We start from the raw sequence: 17160 nt of genomic DNA, 5'->3' as shown, positions 1-17160 counted from the left end.
ATATGTTTGTTTGTTTGTTTATTCTCTCTACAAAGCCTCTCATTCCTTTCTTCCTTATCCTCTGCCACCAAAAAGAAAAAGAAATAAATTAAGATCCCTCTTTACTTCTAAACATTGCAGTATGGTTTTGATTTATGACTGAAGACTTGAAAAAAATTACCTAGCAAGAGTATGTAAATTAAAAATTAAAAACAAATGTTCATTCTTGGTCACAGGTTTATTCCTCTGTAATTCCAGCCTCCTGAAACTGAGGTAGAAAGATCCCAAATTCCTTAACAGCCCATTTCACACAGGGAAATAAAAAAATAAATAAATAAAAATAAAAAAATAAAAGCAAATAAGGTTTTGCCTCCAAAGGACCCAAGTTAATTATCACTATCCCAACAGAATAAATAGCATTTATTTCCTGTCGCTTTATTTTCATATCCTTAACTCTTAAATAAGTAAAGCTATCTTTATATGGAAGCAATTGAAGGTTATAATCGTTCCACCTCTTTCATAATTTATTTCTTATACTATGTCGGGGAGTTCAGACTTCACTGTGGTAGGGGCTGCAGAAGACAGTGTGATTGACGGCACGTGTGTGAGAGCCACGCATACATTGTCCAGGACACTACTAAGCAGCATGCGCTCAAAGACTCACTTCTGAAAAGAGTGGTTGACTCAAGCCCCACCTATACAGAGCTCAGTTCCTAAAAATAGGTGCTAAGTTGCATCCTTTGGACACAGGGCTAAAATAAATTCACCGGCCCCATCTCCTTGCTTCATTGACTTCAGTGGAGCTGGTCTCCACTCTGCTGGTAGCTTTCAGGGGACTGGGAAATTGGCTGTACGTGAAAGAGGAGGGAGCCTACTAAGTGAAGTGTTGTGAGTCTATAGAGCATCGCCGCGGAGTTAGGGTGGACTCTGGTACAAAGGTATGTGTGATATAGTCCTGTGTGTGTACCAAGGTTATAACATAGTCTATCACCGAAGTGCAGTGAAATCTAAAAGTCAATTGTCATCATTATAAAGGAACCTGAGCAGTTTGGATTTGTTCTTATGATTGTGGGCAGCATTGTTGGACATGAAATTGAGGACCTCATGTGTTAATTTCTTTACAATAAATTACTTTTGTGTTTACTATTAAGGAATAATAAGGCCATAAGGGAAACTGAAAAAAAAGGTTTGTCTTTTAGATTAAAAAAAAAAAGAAATATGAATGATATTTCATGGAATCTAATGAGGGGCAGGAAAAGTCTGAAATACTTTCAACTGCTTCAGCATGCTCAGAGAAGGGTAGGAAAGTTATTCTTTCCAAGACGTAGTTTGATTTTGTGGTTTTTGCTCTAGCTGTGGGCTTATGTCCTCCTGGAGTCTTACTGGAGTAAAGATTAAAGAATCAGGTTCTTACATGTTTTTCAGAATTAAGAAAAGCACTGCCAGTTGGATCTGCCAGCCCTAATTACGGCAGCTACAAACTCCAATAGAGGAGAGGGAGATTGTGCTTTGAAGGTATCATGCCCTATATCCACTTTCAAATGGATGTTTTTTTCTGTCTCCAATTGCCTGTGAACACCTTAATTTGGTCCTGTTGTGCTGTGTTTAGGTGTTAAGAGACTGAAGCGATTTGGAAGTGACTGACATTAGACGAGAATCTCCTAAGACACGGTGCAAAAGCAAGGACGCTTTCAGATTGCATAATGCAGGGTTTAAATTTAGCCAGCTGGTGCTGAACGAACTGAAAGATATTTTATTTTTACCAGAGCTCTATGCAGTCACGGACAAGCCGTGGGTTATTTGAAATATTTTTAAATTTTATGTTAAAGTGCCAAAGGACAAGTAAAATGTTTACTTCTACTGTATGGAGAGTTACGGATTTTTTTATAAAATGAAAGAACACCTGTTGAAAGTTTTAGACACTATTCCAATGGAGTGGAAAAGGTTGGGGGCAGAAATTAGAAACTCTACATTGTATGTTTAAATATTGCCAGCTTCTTTGCTTGATATTTGAACGTTTTCCCTTCCTGGTATCAACACATTAGCTAAGAACTAGATCCGTTTTTAAATATCACTCAGTGTTTCAGATGTCTGCAATGTGGCAAACTGCCAGCTGCTTGGGGGAAAACGCAGTCTGGAGTTCCGACGGAATGGTGTTTCTTTCACCCAGCACTGGGCATCTTTTAGGGAAAACGAAGTCTGGAGTTCCGACGGAATGGGGTTTCTTTCACCCAGCACTGGGCATCTTTTAGGGAAAACGAAGTCTGGAGTTCCGACGGAATGGGGTTTCTTTCACCCAGCACTGGGCATCTTTTAGGTGCAGCTTCTCACTAGACCCTGAAAAAAAAATGAAAGTCGACGTTCTGTAATAATCACGGGACGTTTTGCTTCCGAATGTGTTCCTGCAAAAATGTCAGCACAGGCCAGCTGTCACCTCTGATTATAGAGGGCAGGAGTGTTGCCTTTATGCAGGTCCGTTTTGGGGGAGAAAGCCCACTAAGTTCATGGATAATTTACTGTGGTGTACAGAAGTGCTGTTCCTGCTGTTTCGTCTAGAATTCCAACTCTCACTCTGGATTTGTTACAACTGAAAAACTTCCACGCAGCAGCCTGTTTTCACTCACTTGAAAACTGTTAAACTTAATGGAATAATTTAAGGTCAGTGGTTGATGATCACTCCCAAACCTGCTCTTTCCCTCCTCTTTGCCCCCCCCCCCAGAGAGAGAGAGGGAGGGAGGAATGGAGGGAGGGAGGGAAGAAGGAAGGAAGGGAAGGAGGGAGAGAGAGAAAGAGAGAGACAGAGAAAGAGAGAGAGAGAGACAGAGAGAGAGGGAGAGAGAGAGAGAGAGAGAGAGAGAGAGAGAGAGAGAGAGAGAGAGAGAGAGAGAGAGACTGACTCACCAGTATCTAAAGACAATCGGTAAGGTCCATTAGATACAGCAGGAAGACATGTAATTTATGAGTCAGGATTGACAAATGGTGCGTGACACTGTAGTTCCAAGATGTTTTTATTAACAATCTCTGTGATAATTGCAATTACCATGTCCTTTTTTATTTGCATCCCATCCAGTCTTTTAAAAATATTCGAGTTACCCTTTGAAATTCAACTAAGTTACAACTTGCTTATTCTCACTTCTAAAAGAAACATTGATTCATTCAAACAGTTCTTTTATCCCTTGTAGAATGGTGGGAAACCTCACCATTTACAGATCCAGAAAAGCCTTTTCTAGAACACAGTTCTATTCCATCTAGACACGTGGTTTTTATCTGGTTGCATTAGGTGTTTTGTTGTTCAATTCTGGAGACTCCTTCTCACACTTACATTGCATCCTTTCCCAAAACAAGTAATTCTCCTACTCCCTGATTCCAAGGGGACATCCTACTGACTCAACACAATTCTGACGCTAGTGTTTCTCCTTAGAAAGGTCCCCAGAAGATATAGACTGAATCACCCAAGATAGCTCTGCCTTGGATATCAGCAGGAACCAAGAACTCAGGCTTCAGGTGTTGTTCATAATTCTCAGGTATTTGGGGCCACAGACCCAACCCGAGTCCAATAGTGAAAATGGCTCATAACACTTGGAAGTGTGCTCTGCTTGCTACCAATGTTATTCTAGTATAGCATAGAAGAGATGCTCAATGCAAAGCAATGAGGAAAAGGTGACAGTCCCTTACCCAGCCCTCTCCCAAACCTAAGGTATCTCTGGCACAAACAGGTCCACTGAGGTGGTAATAGTCTTAATCAGAAAAGCAGCAAGTCCTGGGACAAGTTCCACAACCACCAGCAGCAAACATAGAATGTCTGTGGAAGCTAGAGCAAAGGAAGATTACAAAACACTATCTCTGGGGAAAGAAATTATGGCTTATTTCTTCGCAGCCCATACAGTGTCAGGTGTTGGAGGAAGCTGTGAGACAGGACAGATGACCAAGAGAAGAATCTACTCTGGAGAGGCTGGGCATTACGTAGCTCTGATGGATGGACTCCCTAAGGGTTACCACCTGGGGCTTGAAGTCAGGATTCTGTTTATTGTTTTGATTAAATGTTAATATAAATATTAAATTATCATGTTCAATATGTTTACATGGTAAATATACTAACTAGATATGGGGACGCAGAATAATTTTTAGGCCTGGAGAGATGGCTCAGCCATTAAAGACTAGGCTCACAACCAAAAATGCAGAATATACTATATTTGTATATCTCAGAGCTGTTATTAACAATTAACTGAGAACCTTCACTATTTATTTTCTATTATTACTAACACAGAAATTTACCAGACCCTTCACTTGGGGTTTCTGTGGTAGAACTCAGTTTGCAACATCTCTCTCCTATGCAGAAATAGGAGGTTGGCAGAATATACTAATCTTATCCCTTGATCCAGTTTCTGAGCAAGCTGCTGCCATCCTAGGGCTAGGTCCCACTCCCTTACCCCAAATTCTCAGGTCATCTGATAAGCAATATCATCACCAAGGATATTCCAACGGATTCGATGATGAAAACAACCAGGAACAAAGAACAGATCTTTGTTTCAGAATATATGATAAATGCCCACAGCAAGCCCTTCTCCTTTAACATGCCTCCAGTAAACTGCGGGCTTAAAAACTTGCCTGTCCTCTTCAAATTTCACCTCCCTAGGGTGTTTTTCCTTTTGTATCAATAAAAGCATAAAGAGCAAGAACAGTTAGGACATAAAGGTAGCGAAGATTTTATTTACTTAGAGTGAGCAAACATAGATTTTTTTGTGTCTTTTGATATGTAAAATGACAGTGACTTAATATTTACTGCCTTTTGACATTTTGGGAACCTCAGTAATGGTAAGGAAAATAGTCTGGAGTAACATTTCTCAATCTTTGTAATGCCAAGACCCTTTAATACAGTTCCTCATGTTGTGGTGACCCTCAACTGTGCCATTATTTTCCTGGTTACTTACTATAATTTTGTACTGTTTTAATTGCAATGCAAGTATTTTCTTTTCTTTTCTTTCTTTCTTTCTTTTTTTTTTTTTTCTTTTTTTTTTTTTTTTTTTTGGTTTTTTGAGACAGGGTTTCTCTGTAGCTTTGGAGCCTGTCCTGGAACTCCCTTTGTAGACCAGGCTGGCCTCGAACTCACACAGATCCGCCTGCCTCTTCCTCCTGAGTGCTGGGATTAAAGGAGTGCGCCACCACCGCCCCGCTGCAAGTATTTTCTGAGATAGTGTATTTCCAAAGGAGTCATGACCCACTGGTTTGGAACTACTGGTCTGGGGAGGGGAGCACAATAAGTAACCCAAATTTCTGCTGGTGTAGATGTACCTTTTAAAATATTGCTTAAAATAATAGAAAACTTCTTTATTGGTAACCCAAAGAAACTTCTGGCTGTTTCAACAACATAAATACTAAACTAGAGAAGCAGAGACCCTGGAATGAGCTACCCAAATAAAGTCTCAAGACAAAACCCTTAGAAACCCATTCCCTTGAGCTCAGCTTTATCCAGGTTAGTGCTCTTTCTTGGAGTCTCCACAGTCCTGCCCTACCCATATGGAATCCACTTGGAAGAAAACCCATTTTGATAAATCCTTTGTTTTGCTTTTTTTCCCTGTTTATATAGACACAAACAGCATTTGTTGATTTTCATGCTGTGCTTCACGTTTCTCCTGAAATTAAAACAAATCTAAAAGGGGACATGATCACATTATCTGCAAACACTCCGTTACCTTCCGCTCCAGTTTTACCTCAGCGTGTTTGTTCCTGCTCCCTAAGATGAGAACCTCTCCCTCCCTCACCCCTGTCAGTCTGTCTTTGAGAACTTGTCATTTTTCACTGCTCCTTTCGGATGAGCTGTCAAGTCCATCTTGTCCTCTCATGGTTTTCTAATTCGATGCAGGTTATGTCTGCATTGCCCGGATGTGTCTGCTTGTTGAAAAGTAAACAGTTGTCAGAGTGCTTCAGGTATGCATATAAGGTTGAATAAATACAGCACAAGAATTAATTGTGGGGACCTTTTACTGTTTCTGTGAGGATCCAATGGTGTCTTTCCTTAAATTGGAATAAATTGGCTTAGATGTTCCTACATGGTTATTATTAGATTGAAAATAATCATGTCACAAGTCTAATGTGTTGGAAGGCATGTTTTAATAGTATAGCTCTTCCACCCACAGGCTTGATATGTGTCAGAAGTTCATTAAGGGTAGACTGAATATAAAATAACATTCAGGTAGCAATTGTTATTCTTGTTTTTAATTTATTAGAACTTAACTGTAATAAAATGGCATGAGGTAGATCTCATGCCATAAAGAATCTGGGATTTGGATTCAGAACATAATGAATTATAACTCATCAACATCACTATTTGTTTTTTTTATAAGTCAACACTGACATAATAAGAATTCAGATTTGAGTTAACTAACTTATATGCCACTTACATAAATAATTAGAAGCACATGAACGATCAACTATATAATTAAGTTTGCCAGGGAAACAATGGAAAATCTGTTTTGTAAAGTTAAGGTTTCCCTGTTGTAAAAGGTTGCTTGTTTGTCCCAGATGCCCAGAACTGAAATAACCACACAGAAACTGTATTAATTAAATCACTGCTTGGCCTATTAGCTCTAACTTCTTGTTGGCTAACTTTTACATCTTAATTTTACCCGTTTCCATTATTTTATATTTTACCACGAGGCTTGTGGCCTACCAGCAAGGTTCCGGTGTTTCTGTCTCTAGTGCAGCTCCATGGATTCTCTCTGACTCCACCCTCTTTCTCCTAGCCTTCAGTTTAATTTTTCCTGCCTAGCTCTGTTCTACTCTATCTCCGACCCAAAACAGCTTCTTTATTCACCAATGGTATTCACGGTATACAGAGGGAAATCCCACATCACTTCCCTAATGATTTGTCTGTTTGGTATTTTAGTATTTCTGAATGTCTATCCAGTGGTTCTAGTGAAGTGAGTATAGCCACAAAAAGGAAAGATTATAGTGAGTTTCTTCATATTATAAAGATTCTCAACTGCAGTGACAAACATTTCCTAGTTGCATCGCCTCTGCTTCGGCTGCACATAGGCATTCCCTGCATAGGACAGAGGGCAGAAGGCAGAAGGCAGGTGTTTCTCTGTTGGGCAAAGTCCAGAAGGAGTCTCCACTGGAACAAAGACGGCAGCACAGCAGGTGGCAAAGGGAAGCCACCAGCAGTAGCCAGCATGCAGACATTTCTCCGCTCTGCACCTTTCCAAGGTGCTCAGAAAAGAGGCAGGACCCCGTGACTGTCATGACTTCTTTAACAGGAAACATCCGCTGTGTCCTGCAGGAATGCAAAACATTTATTTTTAGGGGTGGAGTTGTCTGAGAGCATGTCCACTTTCAGCCACTGACTCATTCTGGAGCAGAAATAATTTCAAGATTCATCATCTCGCCGTCATACAGAGCTGGACAACAGCAAGGCTTTGGCTCTAAAATTTCAGAGAAGTGATATTTGGAAGGCATGTTTCCATATCTAATATATTTCCTTTATTTTTCGAAAAAAACAAACAAATGAAAACCCTAATCCATCTCTGACAAATTTTAACTCGAAACTATTATTTCCGGCTCCCCATACTTCTAGAGATAAGCAATAAATTATCTCTTAAAATTCCATCTTTACCCTTTTTATTTCTTTTTCACCCCAGTTTAACTGATCACAGCTTTTTTTTTTTTTTGGTTTTTTTTGAGGCAGGGTTTCTCTGTGGTTTTGGAGCCTGTCCTGGAACTAGCTCTTCTTAACGCTGCCTTTTTGCTCAGTTAAGTTTAGTTACCTTTACACGTGCGTTAGTGTTTTTTGTATTTTGTTCATAGTCTTTTCTGTAAAGAATAGTAAAAAATATGCTTCCATGTTTTTCTCTATTTTTTCATATTCTTGATCAAAAATCATTTGGCTGTTCAAAGACCTATGGGTAGTCCTCAAATAACAATCAGTATCTATGATATTACAATGATACATCATGTTGTTTTGTATAAAAATGAGGGAGACCAATATACCTTTGTATAAATATTTATATTGATATAGAATAACATTAAATATTAATAACAGCAAGACAATTTTTAAAGAATTATTATTCTAAGTGTATATATTGAAAAGGGGTTCCAGGATTGGTATATATAATGGCATTTATGAATACAGTTTTTCCATTTTTATCACTTGAAGTTAGAAAATGTTTATAAAAATGTACTTTCCTTCTCTCTCTCTCTCTCTCTCTCTCTCTCTCTCTCTCTCTCTCCTATCTATCTCTACCAACCTTCCACCATTCATTTCTAAAATATATATTATGAAAGACCCATAAAATATGTCCCTTGATTCTAGAACTCTGAACATCCTTAAGTGTGTGAAGTTCCTTCAGTTGACCTGAGTCACACATACATTGTCTCCAAGAGTCATATGAAATCCAGATCATATTGCTCTAGAGACTAGAAATGCTAATGGGCTTTCCCTAATAGGTCAAACATAAACAGTAGCACCAGCTCCTTGGTTTTCAGTTCTGGTTCCTGCGCTGATCAACTGTTGATATTGAGCAAATGAACAACTATACTCATTACCTAATTTGAAAATTAGATGCTGGCAAATTTTCTTACAATATTGCTGAGGATGGATCCCCCCATATGTGTAAAGTGACCACAGTCATTCCTGGCACATGGTAACAGGATTTGGCATTTCATACCATAATTAGTATTTAATAGTAACATTATTGTAACATGGCCATCATTGCCAGTATGTTCCCAGGAAGCAAGAAAAGAATATCAAAGTTGTAGGTTTCTCTGTATGCCTAATCTTCAGCATCGCAATGATCCAGAAACCTGTTTAAGAAGAAATTGTCTGCTTGATTGAATAAGTTGTTCTGTTGTTAAGGCAATCCTCACTTTTCACAGATACACTCTTCAGTTTAAATTAAATTTCTGTGCTTGCTGGAGTTGTAGAAAGCTATTAAGTGCCCTCTTTCTATTATAATTATCCTAACACTTTAAATGGATAACTGCTTTGTTATTCTCAGTGGCAGCATCGGGTTACTTCAAGTAGCTAAACTGCACCCACCTCAGCCCCTGTGGCTCCAGCCTTCCGTCTGGAAGAACCAATGTCTTAGTCATTGTTCTATTGTTGTGAAGAGAAACCAAGACCATGGCAAATCTTATAAAGGAAAACATTTAATAGGGACTTGCTTATTGTTTCGGTGGTTTAGTCCATTATCATAATGGGAAGTATGCATGCAGGAGAAGTTACTGAAAATTCTATATCTGGATCCACAGGCAGCAGGAAGAGATTCTGGATTTTGTTTCAGCTTTTAAACATCTAAATTCCCACCCACAGTGAAACACTTCCTTCAAAAAGGCCACACCTCCTAATCCTTTCAAATAATGCTACTTCCTGGAGACCAAGCATTCAAATCTATGAGCCTAAGGGGACCAGTCTCATTCAAACTACCACAACAACCCATAGCCCCGTTAAATCTTGTCAATATTTTGACCGAGTTGTTGCACTCAAAACACAAATTTTGAACTTATTATATCTTCCACTCCTCAAACACAATGGTAACTGATCATGACCCTCAGGCAACTCCATGCCTCCCCAGCCTGAAGTCACAGTATGCCTCCTCTTGCCTTGCTCACCTCTTTTTCTCTGTATTAAGTTCATTCACAGTTACTGAAAGATGGAAAAAGACTTCTCACTCAGGAAGGAGAAACTAATAGATAGGGCTGGGAACCAGATTTTGGGAATCTACAGGAGACTAGGCAAAGTAGAATCCAGTCAACCATTTAAGAGAAAGCAGAAGATAATGAGCTCCTGAAACGATGCAATGAGGCAAGAAAATCATGAAGAGTAAAAGAAATCACGTGAGCAGAAATAAATGGGATTCCAGGTGTGGCTACTGACAGCTGTGCTGCTAACAAATAGAAGGCAAGAACATGGTCAAAGGTTCAAGGCCTGTCAGTATTGCAAAAAGAATTCCAGGCCAGCCTGTGTATAGAGTGAGATGAGATAAAGGGTTCCTGGGAAAATTAGATAGGGAGAGTAAGGACTGGATATGATCATATACACATATGGTACACATATGGAAATTTTCAAGTCAAAACAATGAAAATTTAAGAAACAATCATAACTTAAGAAGCAGGAGGACAAGATGTGGCAGGGCACTCAGATCGTGTCCTAATGGCATGTGCTTCTTGATGAAGATCAAGATCACTGTAGAAGTCTTGGAAGTTCTCTACTTCTGATATTTGGAGGAGTTGTGAATAATCAAAGCAGCCATGGTAGACATAGTGTCTACCCACCCAGCCTGGGCCTGCTGTCAGCTGTCACAGCTTACATCCCATTCACAACTATTTTTGTGTGTCTTTGTATGTGGTGTGTCTGTGTGTATGTGTGTTTCGATATTGGTCTGAGCATTTTATTTATGTCCAGTCTAATCCTCTCAACAACTACATACTCACATCTGAAATTTTATAAAATTGGTGTGTAGGAATGTTTTGAATTTCTCCTTTTATGGCTTTTTTTCCTTTGGCAGCTGAGTGTTAATATTGGTGCAGCTTATCACATAGTCCTCAAACCCTGCACTGCTCGTGAGTGCGACTTAGGGTTTTGTGCCAAATTGTCTCTCCTTAGCAAGCATGCAGTTCACAAGTGTCCAGGGACACCGCCAAACCCAAAACTCAGAGATCAACACTGCTTATGAGGACATGATCCTCCAAAGATAGATGGGTAAAGTTTTATGTGAATGTGCAATGCATACATATACTAGTGTTGTAAGTTTTATGTGCGTGTGCACAGGCACATGTTTATCGGTATGTATGTTTTATCTGAGTGTGCACATGAACATGTTTATCGGTATGTATGTTTTATGTGAGTGATGTGAGTGTGCTCATGCACATGTTTATCGGTATGTATGTTTTATGTGCATGTGCACATGCACATGTTTATCGGTATGTATGTTTTATGTGTGTGTGCTCATGCACATGTTTATCGGTATGTGTGTTTTATGTGCGTGTGCACATGCACGTGTTTATCGGTATGTACGTTTTATGTGAGTGATGTGAGTGTGCTCATGCACATGTTTATCGGTATGTATGTTTTATGTGCATGTGCACATGCACATGTTTATCGGTATGTATGTTTTATGTGTGTGTGCTCATGCACATGTTTATCGGTATGTGTGTTTTATGTGCGTGTGCACATGCACGTGTTTATCGGTATGTACGTTTTATGTGAGTGATGTGAGTGTGCTCATGCACATGTTTATCGGTATGTATGTTCTATGTGCGTGTGCTCATGCACATGTTTATCGGTATGTATGTTTTATATGAGTGTGCACATGCACACTTGTACTGGTCTTGTATCTCCTGTCTGTACTCCACTCACTGAGAATGGTGATGAAGACATGACTGGGTTTGGAAGACTTAATTAGCAACAATTTTCTAATAGTATTTTGTGGCTATCTAATTACAAAAAAAAAAATCTGCCAAAAACCAAATTTGCCAGGAAGACCTTTTATATTTAGCATATTCAGAGAATTTGCTCCATTCTATATCCTATCTTAATAAGTGCAAAATTTTGAACCTAACTTACTTTCTTTTTTTTTTTTTTTTTTTGGTTTTTCGAGACAGGGTTTCTCTGTGGTTTTGGAGCCTGTCCTGGAACTAGCTCTTGTAGACCAGGCTGGTCTCGAACTCACAGAGATCCGCCTGCCTCCGCCTCCCGAGTGCTGGGATTAAAGGCGTGCGCCACCACCGCCCGGCGCCTAACTTACTTTCTATCCTAACTTGTATAGCCAACTCAAAATTATCTTTTGGATCTGGAAACATTTCCTTAGATAAACATTTTAAGCTTTTATATTTCTCAACCTTATAAACTTAGTGTCTCTTATATAAGTTTGTTTTCTTAATTTTATAATATTGAAAACTATAACTATCTCATTTGCAACTTCATCAGAGACCTGAGAAGGAGAGACTATTAAACTGCTTCTACTCTTTAGACTGTTTCTAATGCTGTATCATTAGGAATCTGACATCACAGATTTCTGTTGAAATTACATACTGAAGTTGGATGCAAAGGGTATTTAGGTCATGGTTAGAGTGACAGGGGAGACTTATCCAGAACAGGATCAATTCAAAGTTGATACACTGGAGTTATTGTAGCTTTATCTGCAATGATACCTGGTGACAAAGTATATATCAGTTTTCCTGCAGTGGAGTGTCACTGGGTATATCAACCACACTCTAGGTAGCCTCCATGTCAAGGATAACAGGACAACACGAATGATCTCAGTGATATATTTATCAACCTTTATTTGTGTTTTGCTTAATTTGTGTGTGTCTGTGTGTTATTGCTCTTTTATGTATTTACTTTTTTTTAATTTTTGTGTTTTTGTGAAGGTTTTTTTATTGTTCTATTTTGATTTTGTTTATATTCTTTATTTTTTTTAAAAGGTGAGGAAGAATCTAAAGTTGGGTGGGTAGGGAAGTGAGTAGGATCTGGAAAGAGTTAAATGAGGAGAAAATGTGATCAAAAATACTGTATAAAATGTTTAATTAAAAATAAAATGAATTATTACAGCTTTAATTTATAAACACCTTAGCTTTAAATTTTTAAAATATATTGTGTTTAGTGTACACATCATTGTCTCTTTCCCCAGATGGGGACAACAGTCAAAATGCAATATTGACAACGCACACAGTGGAACAGAATGCCAATTGTCAATTATTTTATTATAACAACCTACAGCTTTTAAGAAAAGTAATATCTCACAAGGGATTCTTTATATTTCTGCTTGCCGTTGAAGATCTAACATCCTATCCAAAAGGAGCTAATATAATAGTCATATTGTTTGGGATGCTTTCAAGGCTTTGTGTGGAATTTTCCTCAACACATTAGTACTTTTAAAAAGTGAAATGATTTCCAGAAATAAATAGGTTTAACTGGCAATTGCGCATTATTTAAGTGTGTGTATATGTGTGCTTGTGAGCGCACAGGTTTGTGTTGCTTCTCTACTTGATTGTCTACCTTTACTAAATAGTGTTCAACAGAGCAATTAAACACAATCAGTATGGGCTTCCTGCTTTTATTAAGTATTTCAGCTATTTATTTTAAAAGAAAAAATTATCAAAGTTCACTGCAGTTTGTGGACTTGACAGAGAAAATATTTTAAGTTAAAACTTCCAATCACTAAGAAGTTAGTTCAAATTAGGGGCTCGATTTCTCTAAGACAAAATTGGATCTGTTCAAGCACATTTTACTTGTAAAGGAAATGTGTTATTAGTTGAAGAAAAGTCACCATAACATGGCTAAGTTAATGAGATTTATAATTTGGTGAGCTGGACTTTCATTATCATTCAACAGAATAAATTCCAGTTTTTAGTGTTAGGAGAATGGTGAAAATTAGAGGAGAGTGTAGTATTGGGGAATTCCTGAAAATGGAGGAGGGTTTTGCTGAGTCAGTATGCTCTTAGCATAGAAATTGCTCCACTAGACAGTAAATGACTAGTTTGCTAATTTCTGCATACATTCTGATGACTTTAATCTAAGCTTGCCAGGAAGATAGTTGCCAAAGCTGCAAATCATTTAAGTCTCCTCTCTAGTACATTCCAAGTGCTTGTTTTTTGGTCTTTGAACATATCGTTGGTTGGTCGTGTCAATTTGATTAGACCAGAAACACTCAGTTTTGTAAAATACAACTCTGAATTCTGTAACAAAGCTTCCTGAGACAATTATATCAGAAAGGGTCTGACCTAGCAGATGGATCAATCTCTTGATGGAGTTTTATTTTCAGAGTGGACGAAATGTGGAGGGTAGAGCCTCCTTAGGGGAAATAGGTCACTGGAAATATCACTGAGGACTGCGTCTTGCCATTTTCTCTACTTCCTGGTGTTGATAGGACCTATTCAGCTCTACCAAGTTTTTCCCAACATGATGGACTGACATCTGAAACTACAAGGAAAGTAAGCAGTGCCTCTTTATAAGCGATGCTCTAATTTGGCCATGGTCACAAAACTGTAATCAGTACAAATGCTGATAGCACTCTTGACACACACACACACACACACACACACACACACACACACAGTTCAAATGATCTATAGACCTTACTCAAACCCAAATGCATGATTGTTTTAGGAAAAGACACATGTTTTGTGTAGTTCATCCATCTACGAATGATATGTCTATGCCCAAAATATTAAAGACTCTAGTGGTATATATTTTAATCTATTTAGGAGACATGACATTTTCTTTTAAGCATAAGTACATCTTTCCCATGATCTCTTCAGGCTGAAGTGTGCATATTGGCCTCCTATTTCTTAATACTCAATTTCTAGTCTAGAGAAATAGAAAGAAGAGAAAATCCTTCTCAGAAGACACAGGAACACCCAAGACAGTGGATTAGAAAAATGAGACTCAGAAAAATTTAGGAGGGTCCAAATGAAGCAGCAGTATGTGTAATATTTCAGAAACAAAGAAGGGAAGAAGTTTACATTTAAAGGCAGAAACTCAGTAAGAAGTGGAAAATGTAGAATGATATGAATAGTAAGATGGTTCTAGAACAAAGACCTTAGGAAGAACAAGATAGAAATCTATTTAAGTTGAGGAAATCCATAAACAGAAACAGTCTGTGGCCAAACTAATCAAATACAGCAACATCTTTTTATTTAGGGTACACACTTTTTTTACAGTGTAACATTTTGAAGTGCATGATTACTTAGGTAGCAACACAAACAGTATGAGGAATCCTATAGAAGAATGGCAGTGTCTTCTATGTCTCTTTAGTGAGTAGCCAGAGGGCAACAGGGACTGGAAGAATTTACATATTGTCTTCTGGCCTCTTCCAGGGGAAGGTGCATGAAGATTCCTGATCATGGGCCTTTGGAAATTAAAGCACACAAACAACTCTGTAGAGTTATTGGAGTAATTTTTTTTATAGTTTGTGAACCATGTGGAGCAGGAGGGAACATGAAAAGTCATTTGGAGAAAAGCATGACCCATCCTTGAAGTGTAATATCTTAGGCTATCTCTGTGCACCTTCTGTTTTCATATGACTCTGGCTGGGGCAACCTTGGCTCATTGTCTAGCACTAAAACACCAACAAATCTGACTTTTGAAATCATATACATTTATGAAGTAATTTTTCTATTTTTATATTCTTGTCTTCAGCAGTATAGTCATATATGTAGTATGATTCCTTGCTATTATTCTAACTCCAAATTACCCAATATTACATGTCTTGTGTCCTCCTTGACTTGGGCATCATGATACAAAGAATAATGTTCCTTAAGGTAATAGAAACATGAGGTTTAGATAAATCAGAATCATGGTCTACCTTTGCCACATGCTAATTTTGCTGGTCATAACTTTCCTTATTTCTCACACTATATCTACGTACCCATATACCATCTATGAATCTGTGAATCATGCCTTCTTCCAGGATATATAATAATACTTGGTGGTTGGAAGACATAAAAAATCATTTATTTTACTTTAAGAAAGATACTACGTGAAATGCTTTAATTTTATAAGATTACATAAAGTCTCCACAGGCAACTGTCTAGGTCCCATTATATAGGTAAGAAATGGGAGGTTTTAAAGCATTTAATAATTGATTTAAAATCAAACATTAATTTCAAGAGGAAGAATGAAAATCATAAATTATGAGTCCAAAGCAGATTATTAGTCTCCTTGAACTCTGTCTTTCCAAAGTAGGAAGTCCAACAAAGACTGAGAGAGTCAGATTCATCCAACTTTTTCCTAGAGTGTATTACATGCCAATGCTACAGGAGAGAAATGGGAAGAACTCCAGGAGGAATCAAATAAATGTTTTAGAGAGACAAAATCCAGCACATATCCCAGGTTTCAGAATCAAGATCTTTCTGACTCAACTTTTCTAACCTGGAATTGAATGTGTTACTTCGTGTCTGAGTTAGAAGTATAATTTCTAAATTTTAAGATCTGCTATCTAAATGGGGAAAAATGGAAGCAAAACTGTGTTGTCATTAACCTAGTTGTGATATTTTAATTCCTTCATCATATTAGACTGGATTCATTTTATGCAGATAAGTTTGGTTTGGGGTGTTGGTAAAGATGTGCAGTGTGGATCACCAACTTCCTAATGGTAACTCATATGATGACTGAGCACATCTTGGCAGGACTGGCCATTTAGGATTTTTTTTGTTTGTTTGATTCAGAAACCAACGATAGAATGACACAATTTGCTTTATTTCTAGCTTTAGAAATAAGGTCAGACGAGCACTTATTAAGATGCCGTATTTCTTAGGAATTTCCTTAGTATTTTCTTTCCAAGAAAAATATGACTGAATATAATGATGATAATTTGTCTCCATGGCACTGACTGAGCAACAGTTGACTGTCCTGCAAGGACAGGGTATCAGTGCCCCTCAGTGATGGGGAAGGGCAGATTTAAACCAAGGGAAAAGAGGAGCGCCATCCTACCCTTCATCTGGGGAGTAGAATAGATCACTAGAAAATGAAAGTCATGACCTCTGCTCTGCATTTTCTTCGTCTTTCAGTGAAGTCCATTCCTTTCCCTATTTTCTTAGTTCTGTACCTAACTTTTCATTAGTGTTATCTCTGTAACAACCAAAGCAATGTAGCTGAACATTCTGTTGTGATTTTCACTTCTAACTGCAAGCTTATAAGAATGAAAAAGGAGCCACTTAGAGCGGTAGAAACCCAATGTACTGTTTTCTCTTTCACTGGCCTTACATTAGACTGAAATCAATATCTAGAAAGGATAAATATGTATATACTTGGAAAGGAGGAAGAATTCATATCCTTAATTAAAAATTTTACTTGGAAATGTAAACATCATATTTTAGTAAAAATATCTTTACATAAGAGCATGTGCAGAAAGAAGCAAGTGTATATGCAGAAACTCAAGTAAGTTCAGCAGCCACTGTGCATGTAATTCTATTATTGTATGCACATGTGTATGTGTGTGTGAGTGCACGTTCATGTGTGTGCATATATGTATGCTGGTCTACATGCATGTGAGCCCCAGAGGTCAACATCAGGCGGTTTATTGTTGTTTGTTTTATTTGGGGAATTGTATTTCAAGGAACCCAGAGTTGACTAATTTGCTTAGCCCATTGGCCAGCCAGCTGTAGGGATCCACCTGTCTGCCCTTTCAATGTTAGGATTACAGATGCATATACCCAGGTTTTCAAAAATACTTTGACTTCTTC

General features: G+C 38.1%; 1 protein-coding gene across 2 annotated transcripts in view; it reads left to right on the top strand.

Moving 5' to 3' along the window:
* Positions 1–755: 755 nt before the first annotated feature.
* The window catches only part of Xirp2 (xin actin binding repeat containing 2), a 72652-nt gene continuing 56247 nt past the window's right edge, over positions 756–17160 (top strand). For both annotated transcript variants that reach the window (XM_075984991.1, XM_075984990.1), the window contains exon 1: positions 756–917. The gene's annotated coding sequence lies outside the window, so the exon portion shown is untranslated. The remainder of the gene's footprint in view (positions 918–17160) is intronic.

Source organism: Microtus pennsylvanicus, chromosome 9, assembly GCF_037038515.1.
Source record: "Microtus pennsylvanicus isolate mMicPen1 chromosome 9, mMicPen1.hap1, whole genome shotgun sequence".
Lineage (NCBI taxonomy): Eukaryota > Metazoa > Chordata > Mammalia > Rodentia > Cricetidae > Microtus > Microtus pennsylvanicus.
The sequence above is the reverse complement of the archived record's forward strand: the minus strand, read 5'-3'. Positions and strand labels throughout refer to the sequence as shown.